Raw genomic sequence first — 26,419 nt, forward strand, 5'->3', positions numbered from 1 at the left:
GTTCAGGAAAATTTAGAGGAAAGAGCAAAGCTAATAAATGCCTAATGGATTTCTGCTGAGGACATGGACTGAGTATTAGTAACCAACATAAAAATGTGCATAAATTCACATGCAGAGAAGACAGAAGGAATAAGAAAAGTCTAAGTGACTATGTTATTGTTGCTAGTGATGTTTTCTGACTGGTGCAGGACACTCGAGTAGACGATTTGAAATTGGAAGTGATCACCATTTAGTCTTAACAGAATAAAATTCACATTGAATTTTACTTTGTTTCATATTAAAAAGAAGAATATATAAAAAAGTTTTCAACCGAATAAAAGTTGAGCAGCTCTCAGGTGTGAACTGTAGACTAAAATACACAAAGATTATTCAAGAAAAAATTAAAGAGTTTCAGAACAGGAACCAAACCTTGAAGATTCGGTGGCAAGCCCTGAAGAAAGGAAAAGAAAAAAGTACATCAAAAGTTCTTAGCAAATAAGTCAGCTTGTGCGCTTAGATAATACAGAGACAAATGTAAGAAAGCTAAAAATTCTGTAGAACTAGCTGAAGAAAAGTCATGGGAAGACTTTTGCAAGAACATATTAAATAAATATCAGGAAGGTGGCAAAATATTCTGGAGTCTGTTGAAAAAGCTCAGATATGGAAGAAAGAGTGCAGTAAAAAGAATAAGAGATGTTAAAGGTGACAGGAAAACTTGAACAAAAAAGATATCCTTGATGCAGGGATTCTCAAACTATGTTCCGCGGAAGGTGAATAGGCGTTCCTCGAGAAGTTCTGAAATTTGTCATTTTAGTTTTCTAAGCATTTTTCATGAATAAATATTTTATAGTAAAAATATCCGAGGAGGATAATATTCGTGAGTATGTCGAAAAGCTCAGACCCAGAACACCAATAACATCTGTGTATCGTTAATTTTCACACATCGAAAGCCTTTCAACATTTGGGAGAGGGAATGCTGCTGTTTATGATGGGTCATAAAAATTGCCTGCAAGCCCATTACAATAATTGGTGTCATATCTTCTGTTCTCAAAACTGAAGGAAATGACAAATGACTAAGCAGCATATTTTTAAACATGGAAGTATTCATGAATTATTGTTAATTTTCATACATTGAAATCTTTCAACAATCGGGAAAGAGAATACCGCTGTTTATGACCGATCATAAAAATTGCCTGCAAGCCGATTACGACAATGGGCAGCGTGTTCTCAAAACTGAACGAAATAACATCTGCATTGCAAATATCAGTGACCAATATGCAAATTTTTCCTGAAATTGAAGATCAAGGTAGTCTGTATCCGGTTCTTAAATCTATTACTACTGAATAATTTCTTCGCAAGTTCGTATTGCAGTGTGAAAGTGCTTGTTCTGAAACCGGAGTGCCGTGATTTTTTAAAAGTAATAGGAATACATAGTTAAAATCTGATATGAATAAGAGACAAGGCACTTTGTTTAATTTTGGTATTGAAAAATCTCTTATTGAAGTTATTTGTGACAGAACAGATAGTGAGTCATCCACCTGAAGCCTACAAAGATCTCCAGGATGTACAAAAGAAGGGAAAACTACCAGCACACAGGAGAAAAAGTCTGCATTCACTCGTAAGTACTTATGATAACATTATAAATATATTTCATGATCAGAATGGGAAATGTAAATGAAAATCAGCACAAATTAATTTAATGATGTTTGCCTGAATAAACTACGACATGCTACAACATTTCATTAGACCAGTGATTGATAACTAATTTAAATGTAATTTATATTTGTCAACATGCCACACCGTATACATAAGTGTACTAATACTCTTTATGATTATGCCATAATTAATTATTAATACTTATGTTAATGTATGAACGTTAAAAAAATTTGGAAAGGTAAGTTTGTTGGGACCGGGCCCTCGGGAAAAAAAACCAGCTAACACCTTTTTATTCCCGTATATAGGGAGTAGGCAAGGCGACTTTTTTTAAAAAAGAATTCTTCTCACTCTTTTAACTAATTTTATAATTAATATCCGATTTATTTCGAACTGTTTAATTTTTGTTACTGAACATTTTATCAAATCATTCTTATTACAACTGCTTTTACATTATTTGATACGGTTTAGTACTTTTCTTACAAGAATTGTTACAATTCATATTTACTTTTGTGTGTTGCAGTCTTTTTTTACTATTTTGCATTATTCATTTACTTTTATATTATTCGACATTTCTTATTTATAATCTTATTGTTTTTCATGCTAAAGTTACCTTTACAACAAAATTCTATTTGTTTTTATTATAGCTCTGACAAATATTGGAATTTGAATATTATTGAAAAAATACCCATGGATTCTTGTTTAAAGACAGAAACTTTAACACAAAGAGGAGCAAGTACTTCTGCTGACACATCTACTCATATGATTGGAGAAAATATGGAATTGCAAACTGCGGTTTCTTCAAAAGCTAATATTAAAGAACAAGAGTCATCTAAGAAGGGACCAAAACGGAAGTACCATGAAAGTTATTTAAATTATGGATTTACGTGTATTGGCAATACACATGCTCCTGATGTTTTGTGTAATAAAATACTAGTGAACAGTTCTTTGGCTCCAGCTAAATTTCATAGGCACTTCGAAACGAAACACACTGATTACAAAGGAAAATATATACATTTTTTTAAGAGACGACGTGACTCGCTAGAAAAATTTAAACTTTAAATGGCTACAATTGCTACAACTGAAATGCAACAAAGGCGTCTTTTCACGTGAGTTACTGCATTGCACTTCATAGTGAAGCTCATACAATTGGTGAGACGCTCATTAAGCCTTGTGTGAAAGATTGTATCATGCATGTTAAACGAGCAGGTTGCTAAAAAAAATAGATGCAGTACAATTATCAAATGATACTGTTTCACGCTGCATCCAAGATCTTTCTGCTGACATAGAAAAAGAGCTAATTCATCGACTTAGACTACAGATGTCGCAGGACTCGCTGTATTACTAGTGTTTGTTCGTTATATATTTGATAAAAGTATTGAAAAAGATTTACTAATGTTCGAATATCATCAAGAAAAAACTACCCGAGAAGATATATTCAACTGTATTAATAATTATATTGCCAAACAGGAAATCGGTTGGGAGAAGTATTGATATTTGTACAGATGGTGCTCAAGCAATGGTAGGAAAGAGGAAGGGAGTTGTAACACGTATCCTGCAAGTAGCTAAAAGTGCCACCAAAAGTTGTGTTTTGCATAGACAAGCACTAGTAACAAAAAGAATTCGTACATATTTAAAATCTATTTTGGATGAAGCCGAAAAAATGATCAACTATGTAAAATCTCGACCACTTCAATCAAGATTATTTAAAATTTTGTGCGATGAAATGGGTAGTGCACATAACACACTTTTATTACATATCGAAGTGAGATGGCTATCCAGAGGAAAAGCATTATTGAGGCTTTTTGAACTTCGTGGTGCGTTAATGGTCTTCTTGATGTCATAATTTAGGACAAAATTTTATTGAATTATTAAGAAATTCTTCATGGTTGGCGAGTCTTGCGTATCTGGCAGATATATTTACAAAGTGCAATGAAATCAACTTATCATTACAAGGAAAGAATATTACAATTTTTAATACAAGAGATAAAATTGCATCTTTTGATAGGAAGTTGCAATTCTGGATTTCTACAGTTGAACAGAATAATTTGGATTGTTTTCCCACCTTGCATGAATTTTTGACTGAAATAAATTCTAAAGTAAATGAAGTATCTAACGTAATTTTAGAACACTTGCATGACTTGCAATCAACCCTTTTGCAATATTTTCCAAAATCCAGTGAGGACAATTCCTGGGTTCTGAATTCATTTACAGTGACAGCTAAGCCAGCAGGCTTCAGCGCAAGTGACTATGAAAATCTAATTGATTTAATTAGTGACTCCGATTTAAAACAAAAATACAAGGAACTGCCAATAAATGATTTCTGGACAAGCGTGTCAAAACTAGCTATTTTTGTTTTACTTCCTTTTACAACGACATATTTATGCGAGACAGGATTTTCATATTATGCTGCAACCAAATCAAAGTCCAGGAACAGATTCGACGCTACACCAAATATGAGAATCCAACTTTCTAATATTGTCCTGATATCAAAAGAATTTGTAATCCAAAGACCCAAAAACATCGGAGTCATTAAGGACTTAATTTGCAATATACTTTTACTATTTTTATGTGTTTTGTTTTTACTAATTAACATTTGACAATAAATGATTGTTTATTCTTAACACTTAGATTTATTCATTTATTTTATTTATATTTACCTAACCTACAAAACCAGCACACAGGAGAAAAAGTCTGCATTCACTAAATTTTTGGTGATCAGAATGGGATATGTCAATGAAAATCAGCACAAATTATTTTAATGTTGGTTTGATTGATGTTTAATTAATTAATAATTAATTATCAATCGTTAATAATTAATTATCGATTAATAATTAATAATAAAATAAGCTAAATTATCAATTAATTGTTAATTAATACATTACAAACTAATCAAGGTGTTCCGTGAACATTTCAGGATTTGTGAAGTGTTCCGTCGTAGAAAAAGTTTGAGAAACCCTGCCTTGATGTATGGAGTAATTACTTCAAAAAATTGCTAAATGAAACAAGCAGTGACAGCAGACTGGTAAAAAACACTCAAAAGGCATGCAATCAGAATACATATCTATATTTGAAGTACAAAAAAGCCATCGAAAGCCTGAAATGTGAAAAGGCAGTAGGAGTAGATATTTGACCAGAAATGCTCAAGTATTAAGGTCTTGCAGTGGCTGCACTGTATAGTTCAGAATGCCTGAACAGAGTGACATATTCCAGATGATTAGAGTTCAGCTTTCATAGTACCATATATAAAAAGGGAAATAAAACTGAATGTGCAAATTATAGAGGTATTTCCTACTGAGTGTTCTTGGTAAGATTTATGCAAGTATACTTGCGAAACGGTTGAGAAGGATTGTGGAAGTGAAGCTTGATGAAGAACAAGCTGGATTCAGACCAAATAGAGGCTCTCGGGATCACATTTTCACTTTAAGACAAATAGTTGAAAAATTGTGGGAATATAACAGAGATCTGTATTTCAGTTCTTTCTGATTCACTTTTGTAGACCAACCTGCAAAAGGCATATGATAAGGTGCCAAGGAAAAGCTTTTCAAAATGCTACAGTTATATGGTGTCAATGAGATATATCAAGCAATATGTAATCTTTATGACTTGTCTCATTTCATTCCCTGTCTTCATTGACGGTGTATTGTTAAAGTGCTGCTGATAATGCAAGTTTCAACTGGCAAAGTGTTGACTTGTAAATAATTACATTTAGTCAGTAAACTATGTGGAAAATGGAATAAAAATCTCTCTCACTGGTTATGTGTTGTTACAAAATTTGTTTTACAGGTGGAAAGAAAGAGGGGAATGTGACAAAGATGTAAGTTACAAAAGGAGTTCTACACAAGAGATACAAAAATTTTTCAATACATACACTCCATTCTCTACTTTCAGTCACTGATCACTACTGGCAATTATTTGGTTACTTCAGGGGTTAGAGTACAGTTCACAACTACTCTTGTGTTCTTTAGCTCTAAATGATATTACTATTGTGCAAGTTCAGTGGTCAATTTTCCTTAGTTTCAGGACTAAAAGTCAGTTTTGGCTTTTTTTTTTTTCTCTTTCTCTTCAGCCAAATCATTTTCTAAGCCTAGAAAAAAGATCTAGAAAATGTTCTAGTTAGGAACTAGAGCATAACCTAATACGGTCTTTTTTATGATGGTCTAGTATTATAGAACCAGAAAAGCTACCATAAGACTACATATGTCATTTTCAATAAGCAATATGTGGGAGAGCAGAGGGGATTATGCCCTTATACTGAAATTGACATGTCATTTTTTTGAAAGAATATTTTATTAGTTACATGATTTCTAACGGAAGTTTTGTATGTGAAATTTCTGATCTCTGACAGTCAAGGTTATTGGTTATTACTGGCATGACTTTAGGTTCTACCAAGAAATATGTCTCAAATCGACTAAAATTTTACCTTACTACCTTCAATATGTTGCTCTGATCCTGTACAGCTTTAATTTAGTATTAACACTATTCTGGCGGTTTACCTTTATGTTAGAATGGAATTAAATTACAATGGGAAAAGCAGTGAAATCAATGTTGCATAAAGCTGTTTATATTAATTTTGATAATCAAATGTTGATATATGGAAACTGAAATTTTACTACAAAAAATACGTTACTGAGAAAAGTGTATAATATCAATCAACAATATCTACAACATTCAGCGGGACATTCTGAAGAAAAGCACATACCTGAATAATGAGGGCATTATATAAGGCGAAATAAATGGCACAGTAACTATTTTCATTTATGCTTAAACTTCTCTTTAAGCGTCTTCTACTTCATTGTAAATATCATTCTTGTTTACATGTTCATTGCGATATATAATAGCTAAATGAAACTACAAAAGATAAATGCAAAAATGGACTAAAGTATGAGATTCAATTCTGATATGCCTAAATCTACTTTACAATACTTCGCAATAACATTTCGCACATCTGAATACTCATAATCATTCAAAAAACATACAAGTCAAACTAAAATCCGCCGCTCAAACATAAACATTACCATACCCATTTTGAACTGAAGTATTTTCTTCGATAGATGGCAGACTACTGACAAAATACAAATTGTAAAAAAAAAAAAAAAAAAAGTGTGCGGGATGGAGTTACAGTCTTTTGCCTTTTTCGAAGTATAAAACAGTGGTGTGAAGCAGCAGAAGACTCATAGGAAAAGAAAAAATGAGGTATAATAGCAAATGAATAGGGAAAAAAAAATGCGTCATTCGAAAAGATTAGATAATCAACCAGACAGCCGCTACAACGACCGTTACAATGTCACATCAAGAAGAAATGTTTCTCGAAGGAAAGGCTTCCTAAAAAGAAAATTCCTAATTTTAAGGAAAACCTTGCAATTATAAAAGGCTAATTACTATATAACAAACATACCGTATAAAAGACAGACAATCTCAAAGGAGCGGTAGTCCTCAAGGAATAATAAATAAATAAATATGAGAACTGCCTTTGGCTTAATGCCGCATTCGCTGCCGGAATTTATGCAGTCCAGAATGAAATATAACACATTTATGTAAGTATATGAAACAAAAACCTGCTCGAGTCTTTTATTTCTCAAATGGATAGGCGAAGCTGTTTTAGCCATATCAAACTTTTGGAGACTGATGGGCATTCAATCTCCACCTTTAGCCAATCGGAGATAGCTATCCCAAGCTACCAATGATATAATTTATTAATAATTAATGATATTAATTATTAATAAATTAATTAACACAATGATATTGTGTGCACCGTTCGTTAATTTCCCAAGCGATACCCTACTTTGAAATTATTTTATGGATCACTTCGGGACCATTTACATGTATTCGTTCTAATGAGAATCATGAACTTGACTTCCATTCATAACGGTCGACATTAAGCATGGTATAGCAATGAAAGCTTGTCTCAAGTTCTGACACCTTTTATCACAACTTGACACTTCTGACCACATAAGAGGTGAAGCTATGTATATGTGAAATATTATTACTAAACTGATACAGAATTTAAAAATAAAAATGGGACAGTGAACGATCATTTAGTCATTGGATGGTATGTGTGAGGGGGAGGGAATAAGACTTTTAGTTAATCCCATAAGCTCAAATCCTGCCATCAAAAACTTCCAGTAGAGAGCTTACCAACCATTGGCACACCCAGGGGTACAGGGGGCCCAGTCCCCCCCCCCAAAAAAAAAAAGAAAAAGGAAAAAAACACTAGAAAATTTTTCCAAAAATCTTTTCCTAATTAAATTTTTTTTTTATGTTGTGTCGTGTTTTCTATTTCTCTACTACTTATGAATTAGGGGTCACATAAGGTGGGAATACCCTATAGCTCTCGGGAATCAGGCCGCTGTGAACGCACGGTGAACAAGGTAGTGCTCGGGCGGATCGATCGCTACTTCGTTTGCCTGAGCCAAGCCCGAGGAGATTACGGGTTTCATGATTTGGCGATCATTGCAGATGCTCAGTCATAGGTCGTAAGCAATGAGTAGTGTGTATTCTCAAATGGTCTAATCTCTTCCCACCCCTCAAGATTAAATTTTGAGTGGTCGGTTCCGCCCCAAGATTAAATCCTAATTGCGCCACTACTACCAACAGAAATCTATATCTATTGGGCATTCAGAAGGAGAGTGGGAGGAAAAGTATGGAGAAATCTCCTACTAGTAGATGCATATCACTAGGCACAGGAAAGTGTAAGAGAGGAACTTTAAAAATTATGATCTTACCTCAGACTGAAATGTACTGATACATAAAGCTGCAAGGAAACTTCCTTAAGTCGAACATGGTTGTTTGCCTCCAAAGTAGTTGTATTTGGCAAAGTCGAGGGCATGAAAGGGGAGAGGAAAACAATGAAAAAAAATTGGATAGACAGTATAAACGAACTCAGAAATATACGATGAGAACTAAAAACTGGTGGCATTAGTGAATCCTGCCCTCAGAATCGCATGTAATAACTGCAATCGGATGTAAAGGGTATAGTATTTTTAGGAATGACAAAAGAGATAGGACAGTAGGGAGAGAAATACCAATGATATAAAATGACTTGAGTCTAGTTTAAGTAGAAACTCATGAAACCAGTAATAATAATAGTGTAGTAGTGAGTTTGAGACTATCTGGTGTGAAGCGGTGGCGAAAATGATGAAATACGAAGGTGGCCTGAAAGGATCTCGGTCTCGATCATAGATGGCAACCCTATCGGCAAGATTTTGTTTCTCAGTTGGTACATCTGTTGTAAGAATTCATATGAAATTGCAAGTCATTCTATCAAGTAGTTTGTTTTATACAGCTGTCTGAAGTAAAAGTGTTGTCTGTATCCCTTGAAATGGATAAAATTGAGTATCGTGATTTGTTATAAAATTCTTTGTAAAAGAGGTTTAACGGCAAAAGAAATTCATTCGAAGGTCATAAGAGTTTAAGGGCACTCTTCTCCTTCATTTTCGACAATTAAGAAACCGGCTGCCGAGTTTACACGTGGGCATACCAGCCTTGAAAATGATCCACGTGCGTGACATTAGGCTTAGAAATATTTCCTCCAGTCGGCGACTAGACTTGATCTTAAGTCTTCCTTCGGGTGGCCTAGCCCAGAGAATGCAAGCGTGATTCCACTGAGCTACACGACATAACTCATGGAATTAATTTTGTACTTTTAATTTTAAATTTTATTCGCATTAGGTTTCCTGTATATTATAAAAATCTAATAAAAAAACCTAATAAAAAATTATAAAAGTATATTCTTTTGATCCTTCAATTCAAGGTGTATTGAATGAGTGATATACATGCATACATACATACATACATACATAGCGGTTAATGTTAACAGATTTATATCAAATCAGTGCAACTGTCTGGGTGATATGGCTGGGAGAAGGGAAGTGACATAGTTTGAAAGAGGGATCTGATAGGATGCCGTATTTCAGACATATTCCTTCGGCAAACTGTTCAAAAATTGGCCCATCCTAGATCAACAATCAGTGATACCATACTGACATGGAAGCGCTGGGAGCCAACTGCAAGTTATACTGGCAGTGGACAACCCACAATACTCACCGAACGTGACCATATGGTGCTATTAAAGATAATATGTAAAAAAACTTTTTCTCCCGGAAACTCGGGTTTTTCTTTCCCGTAAACTCAAGAAAATCGCCCTTAGAACCCACATTATTTCAGACATTAAATACGAGTGTTAGGGTTAGGAACCACGAGATGGCGACACTTGTTGAGCCGTCTCTTTTCACTGCGTGTCTGTTAATTAGTGATAGCCTTGGGCCAGCTATCTCTGATTGGGTACCAATGAAGATTGAACCCCACTCAGTCTCCATAAGTTAGATAGGGTGGCTAAAAACGGCCTCTCCTACTCCCTATATATATGGGAATAAAAAGGCGTTAGCTGATTTTTTTTTTTTTTAGGAGTTGAGTCTTGAGAATTTTATTATTCTCTAAACGCAGAGATTCGATTTTGGAAGCTTTTGAAATGGCTTATTCATTGCAGGTGTGGGATATTTCATTCTGAATGATCTGTGGAAATGATACAATTGTAAAATTTTATCATTTCCACAGATCATTCACGGTTATTATCAGATAACATAAGAAAACGACATTAATGCTTCGAAAAATTTATTCCGAAGTGGGGGGGTGACAAACATGGATCTGTGGATTAAGTCATTTCCGATATCTCTGGGAAAGAGAGAGAGAGAGAGAGAAAAGAAAAAAAAAACAGTTTTTTCTTAAAGAATATTTTTGTAGAAGAATATAGTTGTACTGTATTCTTCTATAAATAGAATACTGTTGAACCAACAGTGCATGGTAGAAACCACGCGTTATTGGTGCAACAGTGATTGGGTAATAAATTACACACCTATCTTCAGGGCCGCATTTATACTTTTTCAACATTTCCATAATAACTCATTTTAATAACGCAATACAGCATTGGTATACATATACATATATTTGCATTTTAAAAAAGTATAAAAATAAGTCAGTTCCAATTTAAATAAAAAAATTAATAACTAAAAGTTATTAATTTTTTTATTTATTTTCTGGCTTTTGTTTTAGCAAATATATCTATAATGTCATCATAACTGATCGAGTCCATTACATCTTATTCAATGCATAATAACGACAGGTCGCTTGTTTTATTTTGGTGCAAGTTGTTTCTTAAAATTCTTTATTCGTTTCAACATTGAAAATGAGCGTTCAGCACTTGCATTTGAAATAGGCATCGTCAAAAATATTTTTAAAATTGTTTCTATGTTCGGCAAAGTAGACCTTAACCCATCGTTTATAAATTTGTACATATTTTTAATTGAAGAATTTTCTTCCTTTATCATTATTAAAAATTGCTTAACTTCATCAGTAAATTTTTCTCGATCAATATCAGTCCCATAAGTTTGTAAAATTTTATCAATACTACTCGTGTACTTGTCTTGAGCTATAACTTCCTTCAAAAAAAAAAAAAAATGTCAAAGTCGAAATAGCTTTTTTTGTTCTTTCATTAATTTCCAAAATTAGCTTATCGCAAATGACATTAAAAGTGTTCACAGCAAAATTTTCTTTCCCATGTAATATAATCTCATTGTTAGATTGTGAAACTTCGTCACTCATTTTTTTCGTTTTTAACTCTTTCGTTTTTCATTTTTAAATTTTGTCTCATCTGTTAATAAATTCGCTTCTTCATTTACAGCAGCAAAACAATTTTATATCTAAAATAAAACCAACTAAAGAGTGTAACAAATTATTAGCTAAAAACAAATCCATATCGGGATCTTGTAGAGATTTACTAGTAGCATTTATTCGTTGTAAAATTTTGTCCCACATAACTGTTAAAATTGCTGTTTCTGGTTTGTCAAAATGTTCAGCCAATGATGAGCCCTCTAATTTAGAAATAGGTTTTTCATGAGGAGAAATGGATAGTTCAAGTATTGCGTATTTAATTTGTTTATATCCACGCTTAAAAGCCAATATAGCATCAGCTCTTGCGGACCACCTCGTTTCACTTAGTCTTTTAACTGTTAAAGATTTTGTTTCCTAAATATTTAAGGAGTATACCCCATCTTCTTGTTGAAGATGAAAAGTAATTATATATATTTTGAATAAAACAAAAACATTGCACTGCCTCCGGACAAGATTACGCGGCATAGTTGCCAGTTATATTTAAGGAATGACTAGAGCACGGTATATGATGTGCAGAGGGAATATGGTTTTTCAGCCTAGCTTGTAAACCTGTATAGATACCTTTCATATTGGCACTGTTATCATAGCTGTGCCCTCTGCACATTTTTATATTCAAAGATAATTCTTGTAATTTTTTAATACTACCTCTTCTAAATATAAGGAATTATGTTGTGTAATTCTGATGAACCCGAAAAATGTTTCTCTAATGTCAGAATTTGTGGCAACATACCTAAATATCATAGCTAGTTGGTCATTATGGGCAGTGTCTGGGGTTGAATCGAGTATTATTGCAAAATAAGCAGCTTCCTGTAATTTCTGATATTAACATTTCTCTTGTTTTTTAGCTATTAACTCTATGAATTCATCACAAGTATGGTAAGAAAGATAATTTGATCTGCCAGAACCACAGTTGGCGTACATTTTCATGTGATGTTTTAAAAAATCATCAAATTCACTTAAATAATTTAAACACGATAAATAATTTCCTCAAGGATCAGAAAAAATATCATTTTTATTTCCTCTAAATGCTAGCCCTAGTTTACTCAGTAACTTAATGGTAGCTATTATTCTTTTTAAAACATCTTTCCATTAATTTTCTTCAGATTGTATTTGTTTGATTAATTCAGAATCAGTTCGACTATTTACAGAAATTGGTTTTCTTTTGCGATATGTGCACATCGCAGTAGAATGCTCGTGATCACATAATCAGGGCCGGCGGAAGCGGACATGCACAGCATGTGGTACATGCGGGCGCTGCTACGAAGGGAAGCCGCCTCCGGGGCATGGTTTATAAGTTAATTTTTATGAAACAAAATTTTTATCATAAAAACAAAAAATTTTTAGCATGATCAATATTAAAATAAATAAGGCCGGATACACCGAATAAAAATTAAAAAAAAAATTGGATATTGTCGCTTCTTTGATCAGCTGGCTGTTTACAATTTTGCAGTGAGAGCAGGCTAAACTTGCCTGCAGAATGTTGTGTCTACTGCAGTCTATCTAAAGTGAAACAGTGAACAGTTTTTCTGCGCAGAAACGAATTTTCGTACAAAACATTTGTTGCTAGTTAGCCAGTCATATGGTACTCATCTCAGTAGGCTACTGACAGCAGTGCAGTGCGGACTATTATTTCGTCTCTGTGTCGTGTTGTGTAATAATTTCTTATGGGTATAAAATAGAAATTGAATCAAAAATTTAAAAAAAAAGTTATCTGGCGCACAAAATCATAAGCGTCATGCTGCGAAAGAAGTAATTATTAAGAAACAAACTGGGGCTCTTAATAAATTTGTTAAAATATTAAAATATTCTGATGCAGATTGTAACCAACTCGATACATCAGAAATCAGAGTTGAAGAACCGTGCACATCACCCAGTTTGCATGAAAGTACTATTGCAACTATTGAACAACATAACAAAACGCATGATTTAAGTGAAAAACAGTTAGGAGAAGATTTAGTTGTAGTTGACCACGAAACTAACACGTTGTTAGTGCCTGTAAATTTAGAAGATCCAGGTGAATGGGGAAATATTGATGAAAAATTACGAGTTGTTGTAATTGAAATGGGGCATGTTCAAAAGAAAAACATGATATATCCCAGAGATACATATGGTCGTAAATTTGGCGATACGTATTATAATAGAAAAATGGCAAACGGGGAGCTGGTGCCAAGAACATGACTCATTTATTTCGAAACTTTAAATTCTGTTTTTTGCTTTTGTTGCGAACGTTTTGCACCTGCTAAATCAAGTGGTCTTGTAGAAGGTTATAACGATTGGAGAAATGTAAGTACAACTTTGCATAGACATGAGACTAGTTTAACTCACATGAAAAATTTCTTAAAATGGAAGGAACTTGATAAAAATTTAAAAAACAAAACTACTATTGATTGCCGGACTCAAAGCATGTATGAAATGGAAATGAAACATTGGACGAGTGTTTTAGAACCCCTGATTGAAATTATAAAATCCCTTGGTAGCCAAAATTTAGCTTTTCGCGGATCATCTGATAAAGTATATGGAAGGAACAACGGCAATTTTTTTGAAATTAGTCGAACTGTTTGCGAAGTTTGATCCCGTTATGGAAAAATTATGTTGAAAGGGTCCTACATCGAAACAACAGAGTACACTATTTGAATAAAGACAGACAAAATGAAATATTGGAAACTTTAAATAATGCAATCAGGGATACAATTTTATTATCAATTCGAAAATCTAAATATTATTCCATAATTTTAGAATGCACACCTGATGCAAGTAAAACAGAACAAATGACCATTATTATTCGCTTTGTTTCCTGTGACAATGAAATTGTCAAGATCAGGAAAAACTTTTTAGGTTTTGTAGATATATCAGATTCCACAGGACGTGGTTTATGTGCAACAATAATGAAAACAACTGGAAAAATGGAACATCCCCATTGAAGACATGCGAGATGAAGGGTATGACAATGCGGCAAATATGAAAGGGAAAAAAATATGGGCTCCAAAATTTCCTTTTGAACAAAACTCCTCGAATTTTTTACGTACCATGTGCTGCTCACTCTAAATTTAATCATTAACGATGCAGCCAAAGTGAATGCAGATACAGTTAGTTTTTTTTTGCAATTATTCAAGAAATATACAATTTCTTTTCATTCTCTTACAAACATTCGGCAATCCTTTTAAAGTTCGTAAAAATTTAACATTGAAACGGCCATCAAACACGCGATGGGAAAGTAAAATTAATGCAATCCGCCCTCTACGAAATCAGTTAGGAGAAATTTACGATACACTTTTTGAAATTTTAAATAATGAAAATTTTAATAAAGAAACTCAGCATGAAGCACAAACATTATGTGCTAAAATAAAGCACTACAGATTTATTTGCTCTCTTATAACTGGGCATGATTTACTTAATAGAATAAACCTGTGAGTAAAATGCTTCAAGACAAAAATATGAACATTATACTTGCTTTACAATCTATCGAAAACTTAAAAATATTCTTACAAGAGTATCGATCAGATACAAATTTTAAAGAAATTCTAAAAACGGCAAAAGAACTGAATGAAGAAGTGAATGGAGAACAAGAATTTAAAACTGGTAAGGAAGTTCGACAATGAAAGAAGACACGACAGTTTGACTACGAGCATCATGACGAAATGCCACAATCGCCAGAAGATAAATTTAGAGTGAATGTTTTATACACTTCTAGACGTTGCAATGTGCTCATTAATAGAATTTCGAACAACTAAAAACATATTATGATAGTTTCAATTTCTTGTATAGATTACTACAAATTAATAACGAAGATTTACGAACAAAATTACGACAATAAAGACGTAAATGCAATAGAACTATATGACGAATTATGTGCTTCCCGGGATATTTTTCGGAAGGATAATTTAAATATTCAAAACCCTTTCGATATTCTTAATTTTATTGTTCAATAATTTATCTTTCCCTAACTTTTCAATTGCTTTAAGAATACTATTAACTTTATTTCAGACATTAAATATATTGTGTTAGGGTTAGGGACCACAAGATGACGGCACATTTGAGCAGTCTCTCTTCACTGTGTACCGCTTAATTAGTGATAGCCTTGGGCCATCTATCTCTGATTGGTACCAGTGGAGATTGAACTGCCCACTCAGTCTCCAAAAGTTATAGGACTAAATGGCCTCTCCTACTCCCCGTATACGGGAATAAAAAGGCGTTAGCAGATTTTTTTTTTAACCTTACCTGTTAGTGGAGCGAGCGGTGAACGTTCCTTTTCCAAGTTGAAATTGATTAAGAACAAGTATGTCACAAAAAAGTCTTGTTAGTTTGGCGTTAATAGCTATTGAAAATGATATATGTGCGGAATTAGACGTTAAGACCATTATTTCTAATTTCGTAAATATGAAATCAAAAACCCTAAAATTTTAATTAAAAAATTTTCAAGTATATTTATGTAATTTAATTTATTTTCTATTATTCTATAAAGATGTTATTTTTTTGAACTTATATTAAATGTTCTAATTATTTCTGAATTCTTTTCTTATTTTCTAATCTATCTTGAGTTTCTTTTATTTTCCTAAAAGATAGTTCCACTTATAAAAATTATTAAAAATTTTTACAAGTTACTAAGAATTTACTAACTTGTAAAATGAAAGAATTTTTTAAACTTTAGTCCAAATAAATTTTAACTTTAATTTAAATTCATTTAAATTTTGTTAGCGATTCGGGTCTGTGAGAAGGCTATAATCTCTGTATCATTATATTCAACGATTAAAGTGAAGTGACTTTGTCAAAATTTGCTTTAACTTTTAAGAATTTTTTGAAATATCGGGTTTTTAACGATTATCTTGCCTACTCAACACCCCCGGTTCGTTACATTTAGCGAACCAACGTTGGCTGTTCTGTCAAAATTTATTTAAGAAATTTTAAATAATTTAAATTTTTATTATCGTAAAAGAACCACACACGCCCGGATCCTTACAGGGGCGCTTAGATAGAAATTGCATGTGGGCGCCAAAGACCCTAGCGCCGGTTCTGCACATAAAGTTCGTGTTATATTTCCCTAGTCATTAAAATCCTTCATTAGGCTATTATTTGACTTAGAAAACAATTTACAAACAAAGCAGTAAATTACTTTGCTGGTTTCTGAAAAAATTAGCCACTCTCGTTTCTCGTTTGTTCCAGTCGCCTTTTTACAATAAAAATGTGATATATTTACATTTCTGACATATATATTTTATTGCATTCTGTGTATTCTTTTTTTAAATTTTCGATTTTACCAACATTCTGGGGCATATTTATTAAAATATGATCGACAAACTGTTCATTAATAGTAAGTGGCCACATTGCTATATCGGTAGGATAAGAGATAGCTTGCTTGATGGTAAGTACAGACTCCGATTGAAAATTTTCTTCAGATCTTCTTGATTTGTTTCATTTACTTCTTTCTCTCCTTCTATATTTTCAACATCATGTTCTTCATTTTCACTTTCATATCCTCCTGATAATGATAACAATGTTTCGTTTTCATTCCGAGAACTGTGAAATACAACTTCAGTTCTACGAAATTCTTCATTTTCAGAACGCAAGAAAGACAAAATTGCCCTCTTTTGACTATTTAGCTGTTTTTCATTTTCTCTAAGTCGTTTTCTCTTACTAGCTCCTGATTCAAATTTTCTTGGCATCATTATGTGTATTAATCTATCAAAAGCGAAATAAATATTTATTAAATCCAAAATAAAAATATAAATAAAATAAACAATTACGTTAAAAGCTTAAAAAATACAAAAATAGAAACAGTAGTATCTTGGTTTTGTTAAAATAAACGAGTAACAGTAAAACAAGAATAATAATTAATTGAATAATATATTTATTAAAGGAATAAAAATCCTATGTTGTTATATAGCCAGTAAGTGAAACTTAAGATCGAGAACTACGATCTATGAGTTTCAATGCCGAAAAACTATCGGCGAAGGCAATTCGAAGCAAAGGTGAAGCAAGCTCCCTCACTATTCTTGATATTCTCTCATAATGTAAAACACAGCTCCTAAGAGATGTAATACTGTCATTACATTATGACGAGAGGTCACTACCCACACTGGCTTCAACCTTTCTTGAGGTCTCATCAGTGAGTAGGTAGACCTGGAAGATATCAAAGCTTAGTGAAAAGAACTTACATACCTTCACTATACGAATGCCATAAAGGTGTGCTTATATTTTGTAATTAAAATGAAAAGTCAAACGGCTAATTTTCTGGAAACTAAATAGTTATTAAAGGGATAAAAATATAACAACATAGGATCAGTGAGTAGGTAGACCTGGAAGATATCAAAGCTTAGTGAAAAGAACTTACATACCTTCACTATACGAATGCCATAAAGGTGTGCTTATATTTTGTAATTAAAATGAAAAGTCAAACGGCTAATTTTCTGGCAACTAAATAGTTATTAAAGGGATAAAAATATAAAAACATAGGATTTTTATCCCTTTAATAACTATTAAGTTGCCAGAAAACTAGCCGTTTGGCTTTTCATTTTAATTGAATAATATATTCTTACCAACTGCGACAACTACTCGTATGCAGTATACTGCTTTACAAGTACTAGCCAAATAACGGTAACTATAGAAAACGTTTGTCGATTGGTAGAGCCTCTGCTACTAATGACTCAGTTAAATAAGTTTGAGGGCGGTTAGTAGTTGGAAGGGGTTCAATCGTTCGATGCTGTTGGTACACTCTCCCTCGATGAGTCTTTGGACTCACTAGAGGTGTCTTATAATGAACTATCAGTTTAATTGACGTTTTTTGGAATTTCCTTTACTGTTCTACGATATTTGACCCTTTTTGGTGCACAATTATTTATTGTGTCTCTTCCCAAAAATATAAACGAATTCCACATGTATACAATAAATATTAATATTAAAAAAATCTTGGTAATATTAAACTAGCAACCTTGTAAGTAATTTTATATAAATAAATGACTAATTTATATCGATGGATTATAAATAATTATGCAACTTCTACGATACTTTATATTTAATATTAAATTTTCTAAATAGTTTAAAATCTTTTAATGTAATTCTAAATATATATATTATTTACACTTTTAAATATTCCATGTAATTGAATCATAATTCATTTAAAGAAAGATGTAATTAAAATCTTTCTGTGAAAGATTTCACAGAAAGATTTTAATTACAGTGTTAATTATTGATTTTGAGAACGTTGATTTTGTTTGACAAGCTTCGTTGACTAGCATCATAGTTGCTACAAAAATTCTGAATACCGAAAAAATATTAAAAGGTATGGTAATAATTTAGTATAAGGATGAAAGATTTTTTGTTTGTTTTTTAAAAAAGAATTTAAATGCAATCAAATTAAGCTTGCTAATTAAGGTAAAAATTGAAACTTTATGAACTGTAAAGTTCAGATATTCCCACTAAAAATAAAAATTTTGAATTTACAGTAATAAAAATTATAAGAAAAATCATCATATTTATGGAATTACAACATTTATTTATTACAAGATTTATTTAACTCCAGCTTTGATTTTTTTCAGTTGCAGTAATAAGCATAATAATTCCAGCTTTAGTAACGATAAATAAATAGTAACGATAACTTTCTATGTTCACTAACATTCACTTTTTTACTAGACATTTTACCCTAAAATGACTAGAATCTTGATGCACAAAAAATTAACTGAAAAATCAATTTAATTTATAAATAATAATAAACTTGAAATTCAAATGCTCTATTTATGTGATATGGAAATTGCCCTAACCCAACTGATTAATACAAATAGCAGCAGCACACAAAAAACCTCTGTTGTCTCTGGAACGTGCTTCAAAATGATTGAAAAAACTTTCTTTAACTCAAAAACTTATTTACTCTGTTTACAATTTCCACTTATTAAACTTGTAGTGTACTTGAAAAGAGATTAGCTAACCCTGTATTAAGTTACTTTTGCATACTGTATATCAACTTCAAATATGCCAATAGATTCTCTTAATAACACTTCTTGTTACTGTTAATCTAAATCTTAATTGTCCAACTAAAACACATAAGAGGAATTGTACAAAGGTATATAACTTACAAAAGCTCTGTATCGCACATTCAGTCAAAGGTCTGGCACAAAAAGTTCTAAGGCAATTCTCTCATCTCAGATCTTGAGCTTCTTTCAAGAAATCTGGCTTCAGAAATATCTCATCATGAAAATAGCAGACTGTGAACTGCAGTACTCATATACAGCTCTGGCAAAAAGTTATTCTCCCATGGCGAAAAGGAAAACTTCTGAGCGAAGGTGCTTCGGGTAATCTTGCCTTTTCTCCTCTGCTTGGGCTCGGCAAAAATGCCTAGACGACTGCCTCCTTTTTCTGCCACCTCCACTAACCCGAATTGCTGTCAACTGTCAACCGGGATTCCTCTCTGGCCTGGAAGCTTTTCTCCGGCGATGGGAACATCTCCTTTCGGCAACGCGAAGCCTTCTCTTAAGACTGGAAACGGGAAGCACACACTCTCTCTAGCGACTTCTGGATCCAGGAAGCCCTGTATGCATGTCTTTGTCCCCTTTTATGCCTTCTCTGAGACCTCGAATGATTCTTTCATCTTAAGTTTCAAGTTCGGCCTGCTCTTTGTTGTCTTCTGTGCCTTCTTTTGATTGTAAGTTGCCGACCATCGGAAAGTTGTTTGAACATTTCTGACTGACTTTTGAGGTTTTTATGTGCAGAGCTTGTAAGCCTTTCTCATGCACACAAAATATAATAAACAACCTTTCTAATGCTGCATGTAAATCTATTAAATACAGCTCTGGCGAAAAATATTGCCTTTGTTTTTAACACTAACATTTTCTTATTAAAGAAGTATATACAGTTAATTTCCAAAGGGCTATTTACAAATACATCTAATACAAAATATACAGAAACAAACTAGATTATTTTTTACAACATTCTTATGGTACTTGACCTAAGTAAAAAATCGTTGTAATGTGCTTTGGAATATTTAAGCTACAATCGAGTTTCTACAAAATTGATAAGAACAATAGTCTAAAAGTTCAGGTAGTCCAGCAAAAACTACCTGTGACAAAATGAAACTAGTTTATTTATTTAAAAACACAAAAATACAACTTTATTAAGTATATTTTTATAGCGTTCATAATTAAAAGGAGTCTAATAATAATAGATTTCTACAGATGTGTCTCATCTTGTTTTGGTATTATCGAAATTATCAAGTTATTCTGAAGCATTATCAATTTTGCTATTTTATTATTATGCTGCTAATATTTCTTCAAATGCGACACTTTTTACAACAAAACTGGCTAAGGTATGTTGAATATATCTGTATCTGTTCGCAAATATACTCAAAATCCCTTTGACCTAATAAAAAGGCAGAATGATGAAACTTCATCAGCATTCTATCTGTTAAAATGCAATTACGCCCCCCCCCGCCGTTAACAGATTATTGTAGTTATGTGCACTGTATTTCTTGGATTGACCCTTTGCTGCACAATTTACTTATTGTGTCTCTTCCCAAATAAAAACGAATTTCACATGTGCGAAAATAAATAATCAAAATGTTTGTTTGCATTGGAAATATTCTGTCAAATATTTATATTTTTTAAATAACATTTATTGAAATAAATATAATAAGTTGCTTCCTTTCCTTGCAAAATAAGATTATATGGGTCCACATTTCAATTTTAGGAACGATTTTTTTATTATTCTTATTTTTTTATGAATAACAAATGGTGTTAAACTGCATTACTCGGGGTTTCCGATTGTGAGTCTATTTAATTTATATCCAATGGTATTTTATCAGAGATTCTACGCCTTTGTCTTTTGCTTAAAACTGCAACAGTACAATTACTTTGGAAAAATAAAGAATAAAAACAAAAAGAAAGTGCGCATATGTTATCTAGCAGTATTTGTGTGTGTGTGTGTGTGTGTGTGTGTGTGTGTGTGTGTGTGTGTGTGTGTGTGTGTGTGTGTGTGTGTGTGGTGATAATTTTGGGAGGGAGGAGTTAGGCATTAAAGGCGAATTAATTCTGTTATGAAAATTTTGCAAATAAAATTTCATTTTGATGCATGCACCTACACATGTTTCAAAAGATAAACTGTAGGGAAAATATCGCTACTTCAAAACTGCCGCATAATATCGAAATTAGCCGAAAATATGTACATAACAGTTGACTTCATAACTGCCGTTTATTTTGATTTGTAGTGAGTGATTGGGGGGGGGGGAAACAAGAAAGTTTAAATGTAAAAACCTACAGATTACGTTATAAAAATTATGCATTACATGCAGTGCCGGATTTACGTATAAGCTAAAAAAAGCTACAGCTTAGGGCCTTGCAATCTGCCGGGGCCCCAAATAAAAAAATATAAAAATTGATAAAAAAAAAATATTCGTAGAAAAATCACTCAAATGAAGTCAGACATACCACGATGATCATTTCTAAATAATTTTAAATATACAAAATATAACATTAAAATAATTTTGGCGCATTGTAAAAGTGATTGAGATATTTTGTCTTCTTTTTTTTCAAAAGCATTTATTTCAGAGTTTTTAAAATGTCGGCTAACTTCAAAGGGTATCTATCCAATAATTATTTTACCACTCTTAATCTTAAATAAGAGGCCTGTAGCTCAGTGTAAGTGGCGCTTGTGTCCTCTGCGTTTAGCCGCTTAAAGTTAGACCTAAGTTCTAGTCTAGTTGCTGACTGGAGGAACTTTTTCTAAGCCTATCTTCGACCGGTTCCCGAGTTAGTCGATCTCTGGCACAGGCAAGCGGGTTTTTCCTCCCGGAAACACGGGTTTTTCGTCCTGTAAACTCAAGAAAATCGACCGTAGTACCCACATTATTTCAGACAGTGACATAGCATACATACAAATCGGCCCTTCAGAACACACGCAATTTACAGACAAAAATTACTAGTTGTGGTGGTGTTGGAGGTGGGCAGTAAATGGCGTTGATTCTTAGTAGAGGTAAGGTGTAGAGACAGTTGTAGATGTCCTCATGCGATGAGTCTTCAGACTCCTTGGAGGTATCAGGAATAATAATAATAATAATATCTTGTTAGGGTTAAGTACCAAGAGATGGCAGCACTTGTTTGCCAGCCTCTTCATCGGCGGCTGCTATAATTAGTGATAGACATGGGCCAGCTATCTCTGATTGGCTACCGGTGGAGATTGAACTGCCCACTCAGTCTCCAAAAGCTAGATAGGGTATAAAGACCTCGCCTACTCCCTATTAGGAATAAAAGGCGTTAGTTGATTTTTTTTTAAATCTGAAATAGTCCTTCCAAGTGGGCTTGCCCCAAGGTCATTTGGCATATTTTCAATATTAATTTATTATATATATATATATGTGTGTGTGTGTACCTGTATTATTTGGAATTTTGGGTACCCAATTTTATGTGATGTCTAATTTTCACCTGAATAAAAGATTAATTTTTTATATACTACCAATTATGTTGTTATATTAATTTAATTTTTACTTTTTATTTTCCTATTTTAATTTAAAACTTTCTGTTCTATGAGCCTTATTTGTCGTTTTTAAAACCCTTTAATTATATAATTATTTCTGTGATTTTGTAAACGCATACTTAATTATTTTTTAATAAAAATTAAAAGACAAGATATTTTCATATATTAAAAAGGCATATATATTTTAAATTTTTCTGAGACCAGTTGATGTAATTTAAAACAGTAGGGAGAGCCTCTGGGTTTTGTATAGCTTAGGATTTCAGCAAGTCTAAATCCGGCCCTGATTACATGATATGATTCAAGATTTACGTATGATAACTAACCTTCGAACTAAGATTATGAATAAAATAGGAAACTTTATTTGGAACAGATGGAGGCTGTATTCATTTTTAGATTCGGATTTTCATGAATTTATAAAATAATTGTTTGACAAAAATAATTATCTTCAATCGAGTTCTTGGAGAATTTTAAAATGTATTGGCGATTTAAATAATTAGCAAAAAAATTGATAGTAACATTGATCTTCGAAAGTGATACAATATTATTATTATTATTATTATTATTATTATTATTATTATTATTATTATTATTATTATTATAAAAACCTCCATGGAGTCGAAGACTCATCGTGGGAAGTCCATTGTTATACACACAGTTTATCATACTGTGCCTTAAATATATTCACTGTCTCTGCACACACCACACTCTCGGGCATAGCATTCCAATCACTCACCACTCTCCATATGAAGTGAAGAAAGTATAAAAGGATTTCTTATTTTACGCTGGCATTAAAACTATAATTATACGATAAAAACAAGCAGCAAAATGAATATAACTCTTAGGTATTTAGTCTGATATAACTTAGATTCCGGTTACCAAGGAATCTAAGTTATATATCAGACCATAGAACGTAGCTACTACGTACGCCAGGTAATGTAGTTAAGTGTTCTTTTCAGCGTGATGGACATGACGGTCAAACTACACTTCTTATCCACTTATCTTTGTTCACGAAGGGGGAGAAGAGGTAAGAAAGCCATGGGTAATGGGAGTATCATAACACTCCCCTTCCTCACTCCCTGGCTCTGTCTGTAATTTCAGCTCATTCATCAGTGCTTTCCACAAAGTAGAACTTTGACTAAGGTAAGTAGCCATATAATAACTTGTTTTATAGGTTTTTTTTAATAGTTCAGCATTTCTCATAAAAAAAATCAGCTAACTACTTTTTATTCCCCGTATACGGGGAATAAAAAGTAGGCGAGGCCATTTAGCCCTATCTAACTTTTGGAGACTGAGTGGGCAGTTCAATCTCCACTGGTACCAATCAGAGATAGATGGCCCAAGGCTATCACTAATTAAGCGGTACACAGTGAAGAGAGACTGCTCAAATGTGCCGCCATCTCGTGGTCCCTAACCCTAACACAATATATTTAATGTCTGAAATAATGTGGGTTCTACGGTCGATTTTCTTGAGTTTACAGGACGAAAAACCCGAGTTTCCGGGAGGAAAAACCTGCTTGCCCGTGCCAGAGATCGACTAACTCGGGAACCGGTCGAAAAAAGGCTTAGAAAAATTTCCTCTAGTCGCCGACTAGACTCGAAACCAAGTCTTCCTTCGTGCGGCCAAGCACGGTGGTTGGCAAACGCCACATCCACTGAGCTACACTTGCAAACAAAAACGACTTTTCAGTAGTTACTTGTTCATGAGTATATTCAATCACCGTTCTGCTTATCATGAAAAAAATCTGTCTGAATATGCGAGATTCAAGGAAAATATAGTTGATGTGTAACACAGAAGGCGAGTTTTAAAATTTCGAGAAAGATTTTAAACTTGATAAACAAGAACTAGCGGATTTCTATTAATAGAAAATATTTTTTAAAAGAAATATTTGAGGGGGGACTTGACCCCTCCTTCCCTATACAAAACTCAACAACTTATATAGAATCCTACTTGCCAAGAAAAAAAAAAAAAATCGCCCAAGGACGTCCTCGTTTTTTAATGATATATCCCAGTTACTCAATAGGAGTTCAATAGTCAATAGTCGTGCTGTTCCATTGTTTAGAGAGCATTTCCTTTATGTGAGAACCATTGCAATAAGGAAAAGTCAATAAATATAAATAGGAAGAACAGTAAAAACAATATATATTTCTTGAAAATAGAATTTGTTACATTAATTTTATTTTACCCATATTTTTCTGTTTTCTTAAAGTTAAAAAAAAAAGTTTTATTTAGAATGTTATTTATTTATTATTAAAAATTTCATTCAGTCTGCAGCCACTCGCCAGCTGGCAAAAAATTTACTCGCCAAGACCAATGACAGAGCATTAAATACAAGTTAGTTGGAATTTTTTTTTTTTTTTTTTTTCTTTAATCGCGCTTTCGTTTCCCACAGTAATATTGTTGTTTAAGTATGGTTTTATGGGGAAAATATATCACAAATTTCTACTTTTAAATTTTTAATTCGCTTTATTAAAGCTAAGTATTACTGTTTATTAGTAACTTCTATTAGATATGCACGAAAGATAGCATGATGTGCAGATGATGGTGGTAGCGTTATGTGTAGTTGGTGATTAAGCGGTGTCCGTTGCCACCGCTTAATCCACCAACACGGACAGTTCTGTGTTAGAGTGGAATGCCCTCCTTCGATGAGTTCTTGGACTTCTCGGAGATGTCACATAATAGCAATTTAAATAAGGATATATTTTATAATATTAACGATAAAACATTTTAAGTGTCTCTTGTCTCCACTTTCGTAATCAGTGCCGCTATTTCTGTGGTACTATTCTGTTTGAAGTCCCGTAAAAAAAAAAAAAAAAAAAAAAAAAAAAAAAAAAAAAGAAAGAAAAAGAAAAACAGGCACTTTAATCAAACAGTCTTAATAAAAATTTGCCAAATTAAGTTATGGTTAGAAAAAGTATTCATGGAGATTTATGCGCAGGAAGATCATTTTCCAATCTTGTGTAGCAAAAACACAATACTACGACCAGACGAAACAGTTCAAGCAAAAGTAGCACTAAATTGTTGCTTTGCTCGAGTCTGTTCGCCCCAAAATTATTGGTATAAGTGAGACATGGTTAGATGACGATGACATCCTGACAGGAATAGAGATGAACGGATATGATATTTTTCGTGAAGATAGACAGGGAAGAAAGGGAGGAGGAGTACTGTTATTGGTAGCAGATGAGTTGTGCCCATCTAAGGTGGAATTGCAAGGTGCAAATTGTGGTCACGGTTTTGAGGCCGTATGGTGTGAGGTTGAAGTTAACAGGAGGAAATATTTAGTTGGGTGTTGCTATAGACCTGGTAATATGGAAGGTAATGAGAAGGAAATGTATAGGCAAATTGGCCTAGCTAGCAAGAAACGAGTTATCATTATGGGCGACTTTAATTATGGTGATATAGATTGGAAGCAAGAGACTGCATCTGGGGGTAAAGAAAATGAATTTTTGGAGTTTTTGAAAGATAATTACCTTAGGCAGTACGTAACGGAGAGTACACGAGGATCAAGAGTATTGGATTTGATCATCTCATCAGATGATGTTATTATAAATGAGGTGTCAAATCTTCCACCAGTTGGTGAGAGTGACCACGAGGTGATCACGTGCAGGGTGACCAGTCATTCGAGGACGTCTGTTAGAAAGGGATATATGTGGAATTATAAGACTG

The 26,419-nt window shown here is 33.1% G+C and overlaps 1 protein-coding gene across 1 annotated transcript in view; it reads right to left on the reverse strand.

The window, feature by feature from the left end:
- Positions 1 to 6,640, reverse strand: part of DZIP1 (DAZ interacting zinc finger protein 1) — a 32,253-nt gene extending 25,613 nt beyond the window's left edge. The window contains exon 1 of the mRNA XM_090410837.1: positions 6,335 to 6,640. The gene's annotated coding sequence lies outside the window, so the exon portion shown is untranslated. The remainder of the gene's footprint in view (positions 1 to 6,334) is intronic.
- Between the last annotated feature and the right edge of the window lie 19,779 nt (positions 6,641 to 26,419).

Source organism: Typopeltis vanoorti, chromosome 21, assembly GCF_054136105.1.
Source record: "Typopeltis vanoorti isolate ZY-2024b chromosome 21, IOZ_Tvanoo_1.0, whole genome shotgun sequence".
In the NCBI taxonomy this organism is placed as follows: domain Eukaryota; kingdom Metazoa; phylum Arthropoda; class Arachnida; order Uropygi; family Thelyphonidae; genus Typopeltis; species Typopeltis vanoorti.